A 19,985-nucleotide genomic window follows, 5' to 3' on the forward strand; every position below is an offset into this window, starting at 1 on the left:
TATGATACTACTTATATGAAAGAAAGGGGACAATGTTTATTATATTATTTTTGAATAGTTTTAAAGACTGAAAGTCTCTTAAGAGTTTAAAAATTTAGTATCCAAAAAGTGTGATGATATGTTATGTAAAAATATATTTTGGAAAGTGGCTTGAATCAGATTATACAAGCAATTAGTCTTTGATAATAGGTTTTCAATTTTGAGTCATTATAGCATTCATTATAAACTCTCAATTTTGCTTCAACAGAAATGGGCTATGTTACTTTTGGGTCTAATTCTCAGGTACTGTAAAAGCATAATGATTTAATGTTTTGATGCATTTGCAAATATTGTAATTTCCAAGTTTTATAGGGAAAATCACAAACAAATTATAATGACTATTTGGTGTTCTGCAACACTAAAATAGAATTTTGGGTTAACCATCAGGCTTTACTGATATTGTAGGAATCACAAAATGAATCGCTTGAATTTTGAACTTTTTAGACAGGTGGTTTTAGCTTTGGGAAAAAACAATGAGATAATTTAGTAAAGTCTCTTCCTCTCTGTTTTTTTTTTTCTTTTAATAACAATTAATTTTTCTTTGATGTGTTAGCACTCTCATTTTGCTACTGCCCTTATCAGAACTGGCCAAATCCAAATAATTGGCTGATCTGCTAAGTTTTCATTGTGGCTAGGTTGTTTCCAGATAACTGCATACATCCTCAGGAAAAACACAGTTTATAACTATTCCCTTTCAAGTTTTAGAATTTATTCCTTTGTGGATTTTGCAAATATGTTAATTTAGTTTCTCACAAAAAATAGACAGCAATAGGTTCTAAATATTGACATTTTAGTTTCTGACTGCTTTTAGTATGAGTCAGAAATGAAAGGTTATAACTTGGGTAATTACATGGATGAAAGGTATGTAATAACTATAATGTAATGTCATGGTACTTAAAACTTCTAATATTTTTTGCTTATGTCTTTGTCAAAAGCCTAAAATATGCTTTTATGAAAATTTAAATTTTATATTTTTAAATACCTGAAAATAGATCAGTACAATCACTGATATTCAACTGACCATTTTTGAGTTAATTTACAAAATTTGTTCCTTATATTTTATACATAACCTAAAATTTCAAAAATAGAAATTTTTCCTTAAACTTTTTCTACTTAGTATACATCTCTATTTCATCTTTTAAAATAATTTTAATAATTATGATTCAACAAATAGTTCATTTAGAGTATTGCCCCAAGTCCTGGAAGAGACACAAATTTAATGAAGACATGATCCTTGACATCATTGAGTTTAGGCTATGAAAAAGGAATATTGGGAACTAGAAATTTCAGAGTAACTATCACAGAAAATTGTATATAATAAATTGGTGTGAGATTCAAAACATGGAATAAATATAGGTAGAATTTCAACAAAGAATAGAAGACATTAGAGACATTAGAGGGAACAGCTTGAGCAAAGGTATAGAGTCAGTAAAATATGGAAAATGGAAAAAGAGTTTAGTTTTATGAAAATATGGTGATTGTGAAGGAATATATGATGCATTTAAAACTGAGCAATATCTTAGACAAAGGTTATGTCGGGATAAAGAATTTGGCTTTCTTTGAGTAGAAACAGCATTGAGGAATGAATTTGGGTAAAAGTCCCACTTTCCACACTTACTCTTTGTATGACTTTGTGCAACTAATTCACCTTTCTATATCTCAGTTTTCCCAACTGTAATGTGTGGAAATTGGAATTAGATGTTATCTAAGGTCTGTACCAACCTTAAATTCCTATGATCCTGAGAAGAAAGGGTAGAGGAAGAGTTGAGACAGAAATATCAAAATGGAGACAAATGTAATTATCCCAATGGACAGGTTGGCAGTAGGATGATAGAATAGAAAAATGATGCAGACAAAAATGATCTAGACATATGAAGGTAGAACTCATAAGAGTTCTCCACTTAATGAATAGGGAGAGAACAGTCAAAGATAAGATCAAGGTTCTCAAAATGGAAGATGACTTAAGGGAGTTGAAGGAATAACCCATGAATTGTCTCAACTTCTCTAAGAATTCAGAGCCTAAATCATCTATCTTAAACATGTGGTATTGAATTTGAAGTTGGAGGCTTTGAGAAAGGCTAAAAAGTGTTTGGCACAGTTGCAGTGAGGAATGAGGTAGAAAATCAATTATACAAGTAAAGAATTGCTGAGCTGGGTGAAAGGTTTCAGCTGAATTAGATAGTCTTAGATATCACCAAAGGGTACTTGCTTAAGATTTCTCTTGATAATTTAAATTCATACTTCAGAAAGAACTAACAACTCAAATGAAAACATATCTTAGCTACTCATTTGTTCTTTTTGCATTCATACTGACACTCTCTTTGTATAGTCCCAGACTCTCTCACTAGTATTCCAATTCTCAGGCCAATCTATCAATCTATCCTTGATGCCATTGCCAGATAAATCTTCCACAAATTTCTCTTGACTCACATTATTTCTTTTTCATCCCACAAAAATCAAACAGATCAATTAAAGCTGCAGTTATCTTCAAGACAAAGAAAAACTAATTAAGCTGGTTTTTAAAACTCTTCATGATTTGGGACCTTAATTCTTCAATTATCTCCAACTTATTACTTCCTCATATATACTTTCTAACTCAGTCAAGGTGTTCTTTTCATGACTTTATGAATAGGCATAAGCTATATCTGTTAGGCAAATTTTAGCTTTTTTTTTATTTTTTATTTTTTTTAAGTTTAGCTCTGGCCTTAACTTTGACATGGTGCATCTCTTGATTATATGAACTCATAATGATATACTATCTCCTTTCTTTCAACTCATTAATATTTATTACAGATGTCACATATTAGTTGCATTATGTGTTTATATTCATGCATTTAAAAAAATCAAACCTGTCATTTAATTAATTTAAGGAGCTCCAAGTGAGAAATTTCCTCTATGGATGCAAATTTGCCTATTTTCTGCAAATTACAGTGAATTTTGTGGGGACATTAAGAGGTTAAGTGAATTTAGCAGGGTTAGATAGTCCATATGCATCAGTGACTGGAATTCTGGCCTTCCTGACTCTGAAGTCAATATGATTTAGTGAATACCATGTATGATTTAAATATGATAATATAATATAATAATATATGTCTTCTCAACTAAGCTGTAAATTATGAGAAAGTAGAGATCATAGTACATACATTTTTCTATCTCAAGCATCTAGTACAGTGCCTTATAATGTTCTAGCTATTCCAATATTTTTTCTACATTCTATAATTTTACTTTCAAATATAGATATGAAAAATTAATCAATGATTTTACACTTTTGTCTAAGTTATCTTTAAAAAAAACAAATGTCATTTATTATATTTTTCTTCCCTCCCCCCAAATTTTTAACCAAAATATCTTTTTAAAAAATGTGTTTGTTTAAACATAACTTAACCTGTTTTTCTGTCTGCTATGCTCACAAAATCCAACTGTTTTGTCATGAATTTGTGAATATATTAAAAAGTCATATGACAAATTTCAGGATGCCAAGGTATAATTATAATCTAAGGTCTGAAGTTTAGAATTGCTTCCAAGTTTAATGTACTAATGGAAAGTAATGCTTTTAAGATTCTTACTTTCTAGAAAGCTATATAAGAAAATAAGGAAACAACAGAAAAGCATAAAAAGCAAAGGTACACACACCTGGACTGCTTTAAGGAAATTTGGAAGTAAGGAGCCATTAAGCAAATACTGATTTGAGATTCCATTTACACACCACACACACACAAACATTCCCATTCAAGATTCCATTACACATACATACACACACACATTCCCACTCCCACCCCCACATAACCCCCTCATCTATATCTATACTTATAGTCATCTATATCCTTGTATATGTATGTGTGTATACATGTACACATATGCACATATATATTTACTATAAGTAGCATCTAGGCCACTGTGAGTTTGTCACTAGTTTTGCTACTTTTGCTCCAGGAAATGCCTTAGTTATTGACTCTTGTTGGTTGAGAATATCATTTGACCATTCTCCGAAGATGCAGAATGATTTAAAAATATGTTGAGGGCCAGCTTATTTGCAATATGATCTCCGTTCTTATAAACCTAGAAAACAGTTTGGTAGCAGCTGGAAAATATGTAAAGCCTCAATAATACAACTGAGATTTTTATTTTATGTCACTATAGAGTCCCAACTTCTCCCTGACAGGTTGTTTATTCAGTGAAAGCATGTGCACAAGTGTGCAAGTTGGTTCTTCTGTTGCCAGAGTATAATTGGTACTGATTTCAACTGCTTGACTCCTATCACATTTTATCTAAATCAGTTTATCAGTGTGGCTTCATTTGTCTGACAGTATTTTCTGCTGAATTAAAAAAAATAGATCCTGACAACTTTGCTTCACCTCAAGGTTGTGCCCCAGTTACCTTACTGTGTTTGACTATCTGATATTGCTCTTCTTAATCAGACCTGGTTCCAGACAGGATGCCTCTAGCATTTGGCACCTTGGACAGAGGTCAAGACATCCTGCTTATCTTTTCCAAGGAGAGAAAATTCTTGTCTTAGGAGGGGAAAAGGAAATCTTGTTTTCTCTGTTTAGTTATAACCAGAGTTGAATCTTTTAAAATCATGGGTGCTTGATCATGGGGGGAGGAAATGAAGGGAGAAATTCTCCTACCTCGGGGTTTTTAATATGCTACAGAAGTTCAAACTGGGGTCCATCAATTTAACATATTTTGATATTTATACTTTTATATATTAATTTTTCTTTGTGATTTTATGTATTTTATTCATGTATTTACCACTTTATTCTAAAAAAAGGTCTCTTTAGGCTTCACAGACTGTCAGAGGGATCTATGAGACAAAAAAGATTAACCCCTCCAAATAAAATAAGTTTCATTGTTTTATTTCTCTCTGCCTAATAAGCATTTATTTATGTCTTACCTTGTAATACTGTAAAAAAGGAAAATGAAAAAATTGTACCAACTATGCACAGTGAAATTGAGCAAATATATTACTGGAATTGGTCAGCCAGTATTCTATATTTCAGTTTTATCATCAGTTTTATCAGGAAATGGATATCATACTTCATCACTGATCTTCTGGAACTAGGTATAGTATTGAATTGATCCCTGTTCTTAGGTCTTTCAAAGTTGCTTTTCTTTATAATGTTTTCATTTTATAACTTGCTGTCTTGATTCTGCTCACTTTATTCTATGCTAGTTCATACAAGGCTTCCTAGTTTTTATCTATTTGTTTCTAGTGGAGTGATAATATTATATTACTTCATATAACCACTTCTTTAGCTATTAGATGGGTATCAGCTTAGTGTCTAGTTTTTTAATTACTATAAAAAAGCTGCTAAATATTTTTGTAACATGACTGAAAATTTTAATGAGGATTTTAGAATTAAAAAATAATTCTAATTATCACTCTATTCATTTCTCTGAATTGGTGATTTCTCAGAAATGAAAAGGCACAGCTAAGGGAAGCTCTTATTAGATAAGTATTATATAGAAGGGAAAAAAACTTTATAGAGCATTTTGAAAGACAGTAAAGACTGGGCAAAAAGACCAACCAAAAGAAGCCAAACTTTTCACCTACTATACAGCACATGGAATAGATCCAATTGTCAATCTTTGTAATAGAAATCAGATTTTTAATGTGGTTGTTTTCTATTAAAAAGATTGATTATACACTCTTTTCTGTATAACCAGTTTCTAGAAAAAGACATTTGTGAGGAAATCTAGGTACAGTGTTTAAAGAGAGATTTAGGTCTTACAAAAATATTCATTTCTGGACATAAGAGTTATACTTAGACATATACAGAATATGGAACAACCTCTCAGGTATGATGGTTATTGTAGAAACTTTTTTTTATTCAAAAAGGGTACTTTTTATGAATTCACCTTATTATCAGCAATTCTAACATTAGGAATTCATTCATTTTGGTTAAGAGGTAAAATATATTTCATGTATCCAGTCATTATCGGTTATCAGTTAATATCCTTAGTTAATCATGTGTTTTTCCTTTGTCACAGCTACTGAAAATGGCTCTTCCAGGAGAGTACAGAATAGAGTAGAAAACTCAAATAGGTATTTCTGGAAATCTAGGAGACAGCAAGTGTCACTGAGTGGCTATAAGTAAAACACAGAAGGAAAAGGAGAGGGAGAAGAAAACAAAGAAGAGAAAAAGAAAGGGAGACATACATTAATAGAAAAGAAAGAAGGGCACTGAAGATGAAACTTCACAATTTTTCAGTTAACTTAGAGGCGTTTATAGAAATATCAATTCTACATAGTAATAAATTTACCTATCCATACACTTATGGCAGAGGCACATTAGATGAAGTAATTAAGGTCAAGTTCAAATTTGAAGTGCATCATTATAAAAAGTGAAGAAAAAGTCTCATTCATAATAGTATCTTTTCTAAATACTATAATTCAAATACTGTGTGTCTCTACACATACACACACACACAAACACACACACCCCACACAATTTTTCTTAAAATGATTTCCTGTTTTATAGAACAGATAGATGCCCTACATATTCTTTAAATTATGAGAAAATTTTTGAGGATTATATGACAGAGCAGAAAAGACTTTACAAGTCATCTAGTTCAATCACTTAATTTTTTGCAGATGAAGAAACTGAGGCTTGGAGAGATTAGAGGACTTGTCAAATGTCAAGCTTAAGTCTTTTGACTACAAATTTAATGCTTTTTCTTATATTATCTCTCACTACTTAGAGAAGTGGTATAGGGGAGCAGTGATTTACATAAAATAACTCTTAATTATAGCATGAAAACAGACATATTGTCATTTTAGCATAGCAGTTAAGATTGTGTCTTCTCAAATTTTAGAGAAAGACATAGAAAGGCAAACCTTACAAAAGTTTTCCTTTCATTTCTCAAAGTGAATATACTAAACTCATATCTTTTCCCTAGCCTCCAACTAAATCTCAACTACCTGCATTAATAGGTAGACCCTATCCAATAAAATAATCTTCAACTTGCTTTTTCTGTTACTTAGATTTTCTCAGTACTTATCATATTCAACTTTTACTCCTTCATATTTTTTTCCTGGTCACAGAAGCAAAATATCCTTACTGTTTACTAAGCCTAATGTCTTTGTGATTTATCTTAATCCATTCAGTCCCTTAAAAAAACCTTGCTAAAGCAATAATTATTTCTCTTTTCCTTATTTTCACCAATATTTCCTAAATTCAACTCCATATATCTACAATCATGATCAAGTATTCCCAAAAAAAAAAAAAAAAAAAAAAAAAAAAAAAGATCTCCCCTCACTTCCTTGCTCTAATTGGGAAGACTTCAAATTTGTTTCTATCATAAGTAATATTTACTCTTGGTTTTAGACAGATACTAAAAAAGGCTTTTTTATATCTATTGAGATAATCACATGACTTGTTTTTATTATTAATATGCTGATATTTTTCATAATTATTCTGATAGTTTAATAATAGTAAACCAGTCCTTTCTACCTGGTCATAGTGAATAATTTTTATGATATACTGCTGTATTCTCCTTGCTAGCATTTTTATTTAAAATTTTAGCATTCATATTTATTACAAAAATTGACCTTTATCTCTCTCTTTCTCTCTCTCTCTCTCTCTCTCTCTCTCTCTCTCTCTCTCTCTCTCTCTCTCTCTCTGTGTGTGTGTGTGTGTGTATGTGTGTGTGTGTGTGTGTGTGTGTGTGTGTGTGTGTGTGTGTGTCTTTAGCTCTCCCTGGTTTAGGCATCAAAATTATATTTGTGTCATAAAAGAAATTTAGTAGGACTTCTTTATCTATTTTTTTCAAACAGCTTATTTAGTAGAGGGATTAATTATTCCTAAAAGGTTTTATAGCATTTGCCTGTGATTTCATCTGATGCTGGGGATTTTTATTTAGGGAGTTCATTTATGGCTATTCAATTTATTTTTTGAAAATGTGATTATTATTATTTTTAATATGTTAAAGAATATGTTAAATACAATATATGTATACATGTCCATACAGTTATTTTGCTGCACAAGAAGAATCAGATTTTGAAATAATATACAATTAACCTGTGAAGGTAATCAAAAATGTAGACAGACAAAAATAGAGGAATTGGGAATTCTATGTAGTGGTTCACATTCATTTCCCAGAGTTCTTTTGCTGGGTGTAGCTGGTTCTATTCATTACTGCATTATTGGAACTGATTTGGTTCATCTCATTGTTGAAGAGAGCCACATCTATCAAAACTGATCATCATATAGTATTGTTGTTGAAGTGTATAATGATCTCCTGATCCTGCTTATTTCATTCAGCATCAGTTCATATGTCTCTCCAGGCCTTTCTGAAATCATCCTGCTGGTCATATTTTTACAGAATAATAATATTCCATAATATTCACATACAACAATTTATTCAACCATTCTCCAATTGATGGGCATCCACTCAGTTTCCAGTTTCTGGACACTACAAAGAGGCCTGCCACAAACATTCTTGCACATACAGGTCCCTTTCCCTTCTTTAAGATCTCTTTGGGATATAAGCCCAGTAGAAGCATTGCTAGATCAAAGAGTATGCACAGTTTGATAACTTTTTGAGCATAGTTCCAAATCACTCTCCAGAATGGCTGGATATATTCACTATTACACCAACAATGTATCAGTGACCCAGTTTTCCCACATCCCCTCTAATGTTCTGCATTATCTTTCCCCGTTGTCTTAATTTGCATTTCTCTGATTAATAATGACTTGGAAATAGTTTCAATTTCTTCATCTGAGAATTGTCTGTTCATAATCCTTGACCATTTATCAATTGGAGAATGGCTTGATTTCTTATAAATTAGAGTCAATTTTCTATGTGTTTTGGAAATGAGGCCTTTATCAGAACTTTTGACTGTAAAAATGTTTTCCCAGTTTATTGCTTCCCTTCTAATCTTGTCTGCATTAGTTTTGTTTGTACAAAAACATTTCAATTTGATATAATCAAAATTTTCTATTTTGTGATCAATAATGATCTCTAGTTCTTCTTTGGTCACAAATTCCCTCCTTCTCCACAGATCTGAGAGGTAAACTATCCTATGTTCTTCTAATTTATGTATAATCTTATTCTTTATGCTTAGGTCATGAACCCATTTTGACCTTATCTTGGTGTATGGTGTTAAGTGTGGGTCAATGCTTAGTTTCTGCCATACTAATTTCCAATTTTCCCAGCAGTTTTTGTCAAACAGTGAATTCTTATTCCAAAAGCAGGGGTCTTTGGGTTTATCCAAATTGTAGATATATATAATTAGATTATTAAAGGATTGACTATTTTGTTCTTTGAATATAACCTATTCCACTGATCAACTAGTCTATTTTTTAGCCAATACCAAATGGTTTTGGTAACCATTGCTTTATAATATAATTTTAGATCTGGTACAGTTAGCCTACCTTCATTTCATCCAATGTTCATTACCCTCCCTTTTTCCTTCACTTGTGATAGTCTTTTTTTGCCTCTTCATGTGATGTAATTTACCCCATTTTCCCTTCCCTTACCTCTTCTTCCAGTACAATCCCCTTTCTACCTGTAACTTTTTTTTATATTATCACACTAAAGTCAAATTATACCTATATCCTCTAAGTACACCCCTTACTATTATATAGTTCTCAAGAGTTAAACCTGTCATAGGCATATAGAAATTTTAATCTTTAAAAACACAGTTTTTTCTTCCCTTTTTACATTTTAATACTTCTTTTGAGTTCTAAATTTAGAGTTCAAATTTTCTGTTCAGCTCTGGTCTTTTCATCTAAAATGAATGAAAATTCCCTATTTTATTGAATGTAAATCTTTTCCCCTGAAATATAATGCTTAATTTTGCTGGATAGTTGATTCTTGGCTGCAGTCCTAGTTCCTTTGCCCTCCAGAATATTATATTTCAGGCCTTTCAATCTTTTAAAATGTTAGATACTGAGTAATCCTGATTTTGGCTCCTCAATATTTGAATTGTTTCTTTCTGGCTGCTTGCAGTATTTTCTCCTTGGTCTGATAATTCTGGAACTAAGCTACAGTATTCCTTGGAGTTTTCATTTTCAGGTTTCTTTTAAGAGCTGATCAAAGTATTCTTTCAATGGCTAGTTTACACTCTGCTTCCAGGACATCAGGACAGTTTTCCTTGATGATTTCTTGAAATGTATTGTCTAGGCTACTTTTTTCAATATGATTTTCAGGATATCCTAAAATTCTTAGATTGTCTCTCCTAGATCTATTTTTAGGACAGTTGTTTTTCTAATGAAGCATTTAACATTTTCTTTTATTTTTTTCATTTTTTTTTGACTGATTCTTGATGTCTCATTGAATCATTTGTTTCTAGTTGTTCAATACTAATTTTAGTGAATTATTTTTCTTCAATTAGCTTTTTTTAATCTGCTTTTGAATTTGTCCATTTGGACTTTTATATGAGTTGTTTTGTTAACTGGATTTTTTTTTTCCATTTCAGACATTCTGTTTTTTAAGAAGCCGATTTTATTTTTCATTTCATCAAATTTATTCTTTAAGGAATTTTCTTCAGAAAATTTCTATTTTTCCTTTCATGGCTCTCATTTCCTTTTCCCAATTCTGTTCTCACTCTTAAGCTCCTTTTTTAATTCTTCCAAGACAGCCTTGTGAGATGCAGACCAATTTATATCGCTCTTTGAGGCTTCATATGAAGATGTTTTACTTTTAATCTTCTCAGAGTTTCTGGTCTGTTCTTCTCTGTCAAAAGCTATTTATGATCAGAGCTCTTTTTGCTTTTTACATATTTTTAAAGGTTGAAGTCTGCTCTTAGGACAAAGGAGAGATTGTTCCAAGCTTCCTCTACAGGCAACAGTGGCTACATGCTATCTTGGGGTTGGTACTAATGGCTTCCTTACCATATTGGATGGATATGGCCAAATCCCATATATGCTGGGGTTTAGGGCTCACTATTTGCCTTTTGTGCCTATACTGGCTATCTCACAGCTAGGCTGCTGATCCACCAGATTCTGAATCAGGATAGAGTAGCCAAAGCTGTATTTTGGCTAAGATCCTCCCAATAAATGTCACTTCATACTGGGTCCCTGTGCCTGTGCTCAGCCACCTCACGCTCCTTCCTGCCTGACTGAAACAGACCTTTTCTGAAGTTCTTCCAAAATATTTTCTACTGGCATTCTTGGTTATACTCCAAATATTTGTGTGATCTATCACTCTAAAACCTGTTTGGGAACTTGATCTGGTGTTGATTTGAGGGAATCCAGGGAGATCTCAGAGAAAGATCTGTTTACTCTTTGCCATCTTGGTTCCACCCCACCACAAGACTTTTTTTCTATAAAATCTCAAATTAATTGTTTCCTAGCTCCTGTTTAAACATATTAAGTGGCTGAGTTTGGGACTTCCGGCCAAGATGGCAGTGTGGAGGCAGACAGCTGCTTGAGCTTTGTGTTTTCTCTCAGGATTTACTTCATGACAAGCCTCAGAGTTAATGCTTGACCAGAAAAGAAACCCACAAATAATCACCAAGAGATGACATCCTTGAAATTCACCAGAGAAGGTCTGTGTTTGCTCGGGGGAGGGTTGAACAGACTGGGAGCAGACTGAGGGCAGGCAAGCCAGAGTGAGACAGACAACTCACACAGCTCAGAGCAGAGGGGGGAGGGGTACGATCTCTGCCGTTTCTGCAAAAAGACTTTTACCCCAATGTGGATATTCCATCTTGTCAGCAAGCCAGGAGCAGCAGAGAGGGTGTAAACACAGGAGGTGAAGAATAAAACCTCGGAAAGCTAGCGTCTCTCGGGAACCCGGCCACCCCCACCCCCCACCTGGAGTGACTCCCAGTTCTCAGAGCCTCAGAGTGCAGACTCAGCACAACAATCACCATCCTGTTAGGGGCTCACTGCTGCCCTTCCCCCCCCCTCTGTAGAGGAAACCCATTAACACCATCCAGCCCCATCCCCCCAAAAAAACAGACCTATTGTTTCTCTTGTCAATTGTTTTCTTTGATTCGCTCTGACAAAAATGAACAAAAAAATTCAAAAGGGCTCTAACCATTGACAGCTTCTGTATAGAGAGAGAGCAGACTTCAAATACTGAGGACACTAAAAGCAGATTGTCCCCAGAGGAATCCCCTAAGGGGGATATGAGCTGCTCCTCAATACAAAAGAATCTCATAGAGGAAATCAAAAAGGCTCTCACAAGAGAGCTGGAAGAGAAATGGGAAAAGGAAAGGGAAGCTTGGCAAGAGAGCCTGGAGAAGTCATCCCATGCATTCAAAGACAGAGTGGATAAAGAAATCAAATCATTGAGAAACAAAATTAGTGAATTGGAAAAGGTAAACAACTCCAAGGAAAACAGGATTAGTGAGCTGGATAAAGAAATCAGCTCTCTAAAAAATAAAATGGATAAAATGGAAAAAAATTCCATAGGAAAAAAAAACTCACTTAAAAACACAATTGAACAATTACAAAAAGATATAAAAAAAGTGAGTGAAGAAAATACATCATTGAAAATTAGACTCGAACAAGTAGAAATGAATGACTCAAGGAGAAACCAAGAGATAGTCAAGGAAAACCAGAGAAATGAAACAATTGAAAAGAATTTCAAGTACCTTATTAGAAAGACAAACAGACCTGGAAAACAGATCCAGAAGAGACAATTTGAGAATAATCGGACTCCCTGAAAAATGTGAGGAAAAAAAAAGCTTGGACACTATTTTTGAGGAAATTATCAAAGAGAACTGCCCAGACGCTTTGGAAACAGAGGGTAAAATAGACATTGAAAAAATTAATCGATCACCTACTGAAAGAGACCCTAAATCAAAATGCCAAGTTCAAGAACCATCAGACAAAGGAAAAAATATTGGAAGCTGCTAGAAAAAAGCAATTCAGGTATGGAGGAGCCCCAATAAGGATAACCCAGGACCTAGGAGCGTCCACATTAAAAGAATGAAGGGCCTGGAATTCCAAAAGGCTAAGGAACTTGGTATGCAGCCAAGAATAACTTACCCAGCAAAAATGAGCATCGTTTTCCAGGGAAGAAGATGGACATTTAACGAAATAAATGAATTCCATCTATTCTTGATGAAAAAAACAGACCTACATAAAATGTTTGATCTTCAAATACAGAACTCAAGAGATTTCTAAAAAGGTAAAAAGAAATCTTGAGAATTATACTTCTGCCATAAAAATATGTAAAGAACATATGTATAATTTGTCCTAGAAACTGGAGGTGGAAAGGAAATTATATCATAAAAAAAGTGTAAAGTGGTGGTACTACATCTCATGAAGAGGCAAAGGTAACCTATTATATCTGAGAGAAAGAAAGGAGGGAGATGAACATAGTGTGTATCAATAGACATATTCAATTTATGGTGAAACTTCTTCCACTTCATTGAAAAGTGAGAGGGAAGGAGTAAGTTAAGGGGAAGGGAATACAGAAATTGTGAGGAAAGGGGGTAAAATAAGGGGAGGAACTTTAAGGTAGGGAGGGATACTAAAAAGGGAGGGCTGTGAAAAGCAAGTGGTGTTCACAAGTTTGATACTGGGTAAGGGGGTAAGAGGGAAGGAAAGGGGAAAAGCATAAGCAGGGGTTAATAGGATGGCAAGCAATATAAAATTAGTCATTCTAACCATGAATGTGAATGGGGCAAACTGCCTCATATAGAGGAAGCAGTTAGCAGACTGGATTAAAAGTGAGAATCCTACTATATGTTGTTTACAGGAAACATACCTGAAACAGGGTGATACATTCAAACTAAAAGTAAAAGGGTGGAGCAGAATCTACTATGCTTCAGGCAAAGCCAAAAAAGCAGGGGTAGCCATCTTCATCTCAGATCAAGCAAAACCAAAATTTGATCTAATTAAAAGAGATAAGGAAGGGCATTATATCCTGCTAAAGGGTGGCATCAATAATGAAGCAGTATCAATATTAAACATATATGCACCAAGTGGTGCAGCATCTAAATTCTTAAAAGAGAAATTAAGAGAGCTGCAAGAGGAAATAGCTAGCAAAACTATAATAGCGGGAGATCTCAACCTTGCACTCTCAGAATTAGATAAATCAAACCACAAAATAAATAAGAAAGAAGTCAAAGAGGTAAATAGAATACTAGAAAAGTTTGATATGATAGATCTTGGTGAAAGCTAAATGAAGACCGAAAGGAGTATACTTTCTTCTCAGCAGTTCATGGAACCTATACAAAAATTGATCATATACTAGGCCATAAAAACCTTAAAAATCAAATGCATTAAGGCAGAAATAGTAAATGCATCCTTTTCAGACCACAATGCAATCAAAATTACATTTAATAAAAAGCCAGGGGAAAATAGACCAAAAAGAATTGGAAACTAAATAATCTTATACTAAAGAATGATTGGGTAAAACAGCAAATCATAGACATAATTAATAACTTCACCCAAGAAAATGACAATAATGAGACATCATACCAAAATGTGTGGGATACAGCCAAAGCAGTAATAAGGGGAAGTTTTATATCTCTACAGGTCTACTTGCATAAAATAGAGAAAGAGAAGGTCAATGAATTGGGCTTACAACTAAAAATGCTAGAAAAGGAACAAATTAAAAAACCCCAGACAAACACAAAACTTGAAATTTAAAAAATAAAAGGTGAGATTAATAAAACTGAAAGTAAAAAACTATCAAATTAGTTAATAAAACTAAGATTTGGTTCTATGAAAAAAACAACAAAATAGACAAACCCTTAGTAAACCTGATTAAAAAAAGGAAAGAGAAAAAGCAAATTGTTAGTCTTGAAAATGAAAAGGGAGAACTCACCACTAATCAAGAGGAAATTAGAACAATAGTTAAGAGCTACTTTGCTCAACTTTAGGCCAATAAATTCGATAACTTAAATGAAATGGAAGAATACCTTCAAAAATATAGCTTGCCCAGATTAACAGAGGAAGAAGTAAGTAGTCTAAATAGTCCCATCTCAGAAAAAGAAATAGAACAAGCTATTAACCAACTCCCTAAGAAAAAATCCCCAGGACCAGATGGATTTATTTACATGTGAATTCTACCAAACATTTAAAGAACAACTAACTCCAATGCTATATAAACTATTTGAAAAAATAGGGATTGAAGGAGTCCTACCAAATTCCTTTTATGACACAGACATGGTACTGATACCTAAACCAGGTAGAACAAAAACTGAGAAAGAAAAATATAGACCAATTTCCTTAATGAATATTGATGCTAAAATATCAAATAAGATATTAGCAAAAAGACTTCAGAAAATCATCCCCAGGATAATACACTATGACCAAGTGGGATTTATACCAGGAATGCCGGGCTGGTTTAATATTAGGAAAACTATTAATATAATTGACCATATTAATAATCAAATTAATAAAAACCATATGATCATCTCAATAGATGCAGAAAAAGCATTTGATAAAATCCAACACCCATTCCTACTAAAAATACTTGAGAGTATAGGCATAAATGGACTATTCCTTAAAATGATAACGAGCATATGTTTAAAACCTTCAGTAAACATCATATGTAAGATCAGGAGTGAAACAAGGTTGCCCACTATCACCATTACTATTCAATATAGTATTAGAAACTCTAGCCTTGGCAATAAGAGCCAAGAAAGAGATTCAAGGAATTAGAGTAGGAAATGAGGAAATCAAATTATCACTCTTTGCAAATGACATGATGGTATACTTAGATAACCCCAAAGACTCTGATAAAAAGCTATTAGAAATAATTCAGAATTTTAGCAAAGTTGCAGGATACAAAATAAATCCACATAAATCCTCAGCATTTTTATACATTACCAACACAATCCAACAGCAAGAGATACAAAGAGAAATTCCATTCAAAATAACTGTCGATAGTATAAAATATTTGGGGATATATCTACCAAAGGAAAGTCAGGAATTATATGAGCAAAATTATGAAATACTTGTCACAAAAATAAAGTCAGATTTAAATAATTGGAAAGACATTCAATGCTCTTAGATAGGCCTAGCAAATATAATTAAGATGACAGTACTCCCTAAACTAATCTATTTATTTAGTGCTATACCAATCAGACTCCCAAGAAACTATTTTAATGACATAGAAAAAATAACAACAGAATTCATATGGAACAACAAAAGGTCGAGAATTTCAAGGGAAGTAATGAAAAAACAATTAAATGAAGGTGGTCTAGCTGTACGTGATCTAGAACCATATTATAAAGCAGCAGTCACCAAAACCATTTGGTATTGGCTAAGAAATAGACTAGTTGATCAGTGGCATAGGTTAGGTTCACAGGGCAAGATAGTGAATGAAAATAGCAATAGTGTTTGACAAACCCACAGATCCCAAATTTTGGGATAAGAATTCATTATTTGACAAAAACTGCTGGGAAAACTGGAAATTAGTATGGCAGAAACTAGGCATGGACCCACATTTAATACCACATACTAAGATAAGATCAAAATGGGTCCAAGATTTAGGCATAAAGAATGAAATCATAAATAAATTGGAGTAAGATGGGATGGTTTACCTCTCGGACTTGTGGAGGAGAAAGGAGTTTTTGTCCAAGGGAGAACTAGAGACCATTATTGATCACAAAATAGAAAATTTTGATTACACCAAATTAAAAAGTTTCTGCAGAAACAAAACTAATGCAAACAAGATTAGGAAGGAAGTAACAAATTGGGAAAAAATTTTTTACAGTTAAAGGTTCTGATAAAGGTCTCATCTCCAAAATATACAGAGAATTGACTTTAATTTATAAGAAATCAAGCCATTCTCCAACTGATAAATGGTCAAAGCCTATGAACAGACAATTTTCAGATGACGAAATTAAAACCATTTCCACTCATATGAAAGAGTGTTCCAAATCACTATTGATCAGAGAAATGCAAATTAAGACAACTCTGAGATATCATTACACACCTGTCAGATTGGCTAAGATGACAGGAACAAATAACGATGAATGTTGGAGGGGATGTGGGGAAACTGGGACACTGATGCATTGTTGGTGGAGTTGTGAAAGAATCCAACCATTCTGGAGAGCAATCTGGAATTATGCCCAAAAAGTTATCAAAATGTGCATACCCTTTGACCCAGTAGTGCTACTATTGGGCTTATATCCCAAGGAAATACTAAAGAAGGGAAAGGGACCTGTATGTGCCAAAATGTTTGTGGCAGCCCTTTTCATAGTGGCTAGAAACTGGAAAATGAATGGATGTCCATCAATTAGAGAATGGTTGGGTAAATTATGGTATATGAATGTTATGGAATATTATTGTTTTGTAAGAAATGACCAACAGGAGGAATACAGAGAGGCTTGGAGAGACTTACATCAACTGATGCTGAGTGAAACGAGCAGAACTAGGGGATCATTATACACTTCAACAATGATACTGTATGAGGATGTATTCTGATGGAAGTAGATATCTTCAACATAGAGAAGAGCTAATCCAATTCCAATTGATCAATGATGGACAGAATCAGCTACATCCAGGAAAGGAACACTGGGAAATGAGTGTAAACTGTGAGCATTGGTTTTTTTTTTTGTTGTTTGTTTGTTTTGTTTTGCTTTGTTTTGTTTCTCTTCCCAGATTATTTTTACCTTGCAAATACAATCTTTCCTTTGCAACAACAACAACAACAAAATTCGGTTCTGCACATATATATTGTACCTAGGATATACTATAAGATATTTAATATGTATGGGAATGCCTGCCATCTAGGGGAGGGGGTGTAGGGAAGGAGGGGAAAAACTCAGAACAGAAGGGAGTACAAGGGATAATGTTGTAAAAAAATTTTTTTTTACCTATGCATATGTACTGTCAAAGAAAATGTTATAATTATAAAAATTAATAAAAAACAAAATTAAAAAAAGTGGCATAAATTTATCTCATGCTAATTTTCATCATGTTTAATTGTTTGACATTTTCTCTTTATGTTTAATTGAATTTTACTTCCTTCATCTTCCATTTTTTTGATGCTAATTTTGACCTCTGAAGCTATTCACAAAATCTAGGCCCTCTACTAAATATTTTCAAGGATCTGGAGAAATATATAATGTTATTTTCTCTTGATATGCTTCAGTTTGTAAATACTCTTCTTAGATATGATGTCTAGATCTGAAATCAGTAATATAGATGCAGTTGGAATATTGAAGATTGCTATTGGATTATTATATTCTTTGAAACTATTTCCCTCCCATCTTCATCTTCTGGCTTCCGTGTATTCCTTCAAGTTTCATTTAAAATTTCATCTCTGTAAGAAAGCTTTCCCAGTCTTCTTTTATCTTATGATCCTTCTTCTGAGATTATCTCCAAGTTATCCCACATATATCATATCTAACATCGTTTTTTTTGCATGTTCTCACCCATAAATCTGTGAACTCCAAAGCAGGGACTGGTTTTTGCCTTTGTAAACCCAGAACTCACCATAATGTCTAGTATATATTAAGTGTTTAACAAATTCTTGGTGACTTGTCTGATTTTACTAAACTTCTATGTTTGCATCACACTGAGATTCCATATTTTTTTAAGCTGACATATGATGGGATAAACAAGCAGAAACATGAAAGTATATATATGTACATATATATCTATAAATATGATTCAATATATATAAACATATGTTCATAATAAATAATTTTCACTTTTTGATAAGTGTTCCTATGCATTGAATCGTAATTTAAGGATACTTCATAAAATTGTTTACCTGCTTATAAAAACTAATGTTATGATCAACCAAAAGAACAATGTCACAAAATATATGTTGGTACAAGAGTATCCATATCTTTTAGAAGAAGAGGCAGAGAATAAAATAAGTCAGTATTTAAGTCTCCAAATCAGTAGAGTTGGGTCACAAAGTATTTTGTACAAATTTATTCAAGGTGTATATATCTTATAACTTCATTTGATATTTTTGCTGTTTTTCAGTTGCCTTCTTTCTTCTTATTTTAATTTGAAACAATCAATAGAGTGAACCAGTACTGTCATTTAATGTAGTACCCTTCCTGCTTTTGTTGTTTTGCTTCCCAAACCAATTACAAATTAAACTAACTTAAATAATTTATTTTTGTTCTTTAATAATGTCCCTCCATGAAGGAAGAACATTTTCAAATGCTACTTAACTGCAGTAGCATTTCTCAACTTCGATTCAAGCTTTTCTTCTCCAAAGGAAAGACTCACAAGTCATTGACATAAGCCAATTCTATTTCATGAAGACCTTTGACACTTCTTCAGTAATTTCCCACTAGTTAGATCTTTAATAGTTTTAAGTTGATTGTATTTATATTCCTTTGAGGAAAATATTAAAAATATTAGTTGTCATAGGTGTTATTTTATATTTTAAAAGCTGTCCAAAGTTGACAAGTTTACCTGTTTTTAATTATTTTAAAAAACAGATGTTTGAGTAAAAATTTCACTATATAAACTCCTCTGCTGGATTTCAAGCTCCTTAAGAATAGGACATTTATCTTATCTTTGTAACTGCACTCAGTGCAATACATGGGGTTGGCATTCAATATCTATCAGGTGACTTGAAAATGTGTTAAAGAAAATCCTATTACTCTTCCAAGCAGTCAAAAGAATTTTGAAAAGAAAAGATTAATAAAAAACATACAGGAAGCCAACCTTTTCTTCTTGGATGTTTTCTCATTGTGCACCGTAAATACAATTCAGGCCTTGTGAAAAACAATCAGACGTGAGTAAAATTTGATAAAGTAAGCAACATTATGGCTTCCTATTAGTTTAGAATAAGTCAGTGAGCCCATGCAATAATGTATGACACTTAATCAAAGGTATCCCAGCTGCAGCTAAATGGTAGAATAGATAGACATTGGGTCTGGAGTCAAGAAAACCTTAGTTCAAATACAGCCTCAGATACTTACTGCCTGTGTGAATTTACGGAAGATACTAAATTTCTGTCTACCTCATTTCCTTCTATTATAAAATGAGGATAACATTAATACCAACCTCCCAGGATTGTTGAGAGGATCAAATGAGACACTATTTGTAAAGTCCTTA

At 33.0% G+C, this 19,985-nt stretch overlaps 1 protein-coding gene across 1 annotated transcript in view; it reads right to left on the minus strand.

Moving 5' to 3' along the window:
* The window catches only part of CHST9 (carbohydrate sulfotransferase 9), a 333,686-nt gene that overhangs the window by 245,281 nt on the left and 68,420 nt on the right, over positions 1-19,985 (minus strand). The gene's annotated exons all lie outside the window — the stretch shown is intronic.

Source organism: Sminthopsis crassicaudata, chromosome 1, assembly GCF_048593235.1.
Source record: "Sminthopsis crassicaudata isolate SCR6 chromosome 1, ASM4859323v1, whole genome shotgun sequence".
Taxonomy (NCBI): Eukaryota; Metazoa; Chordata; class Mammalia; order Dasyuromorphia; family Dasyuridae; genus Sminthopsis; species Sminthopsis crassicaudata.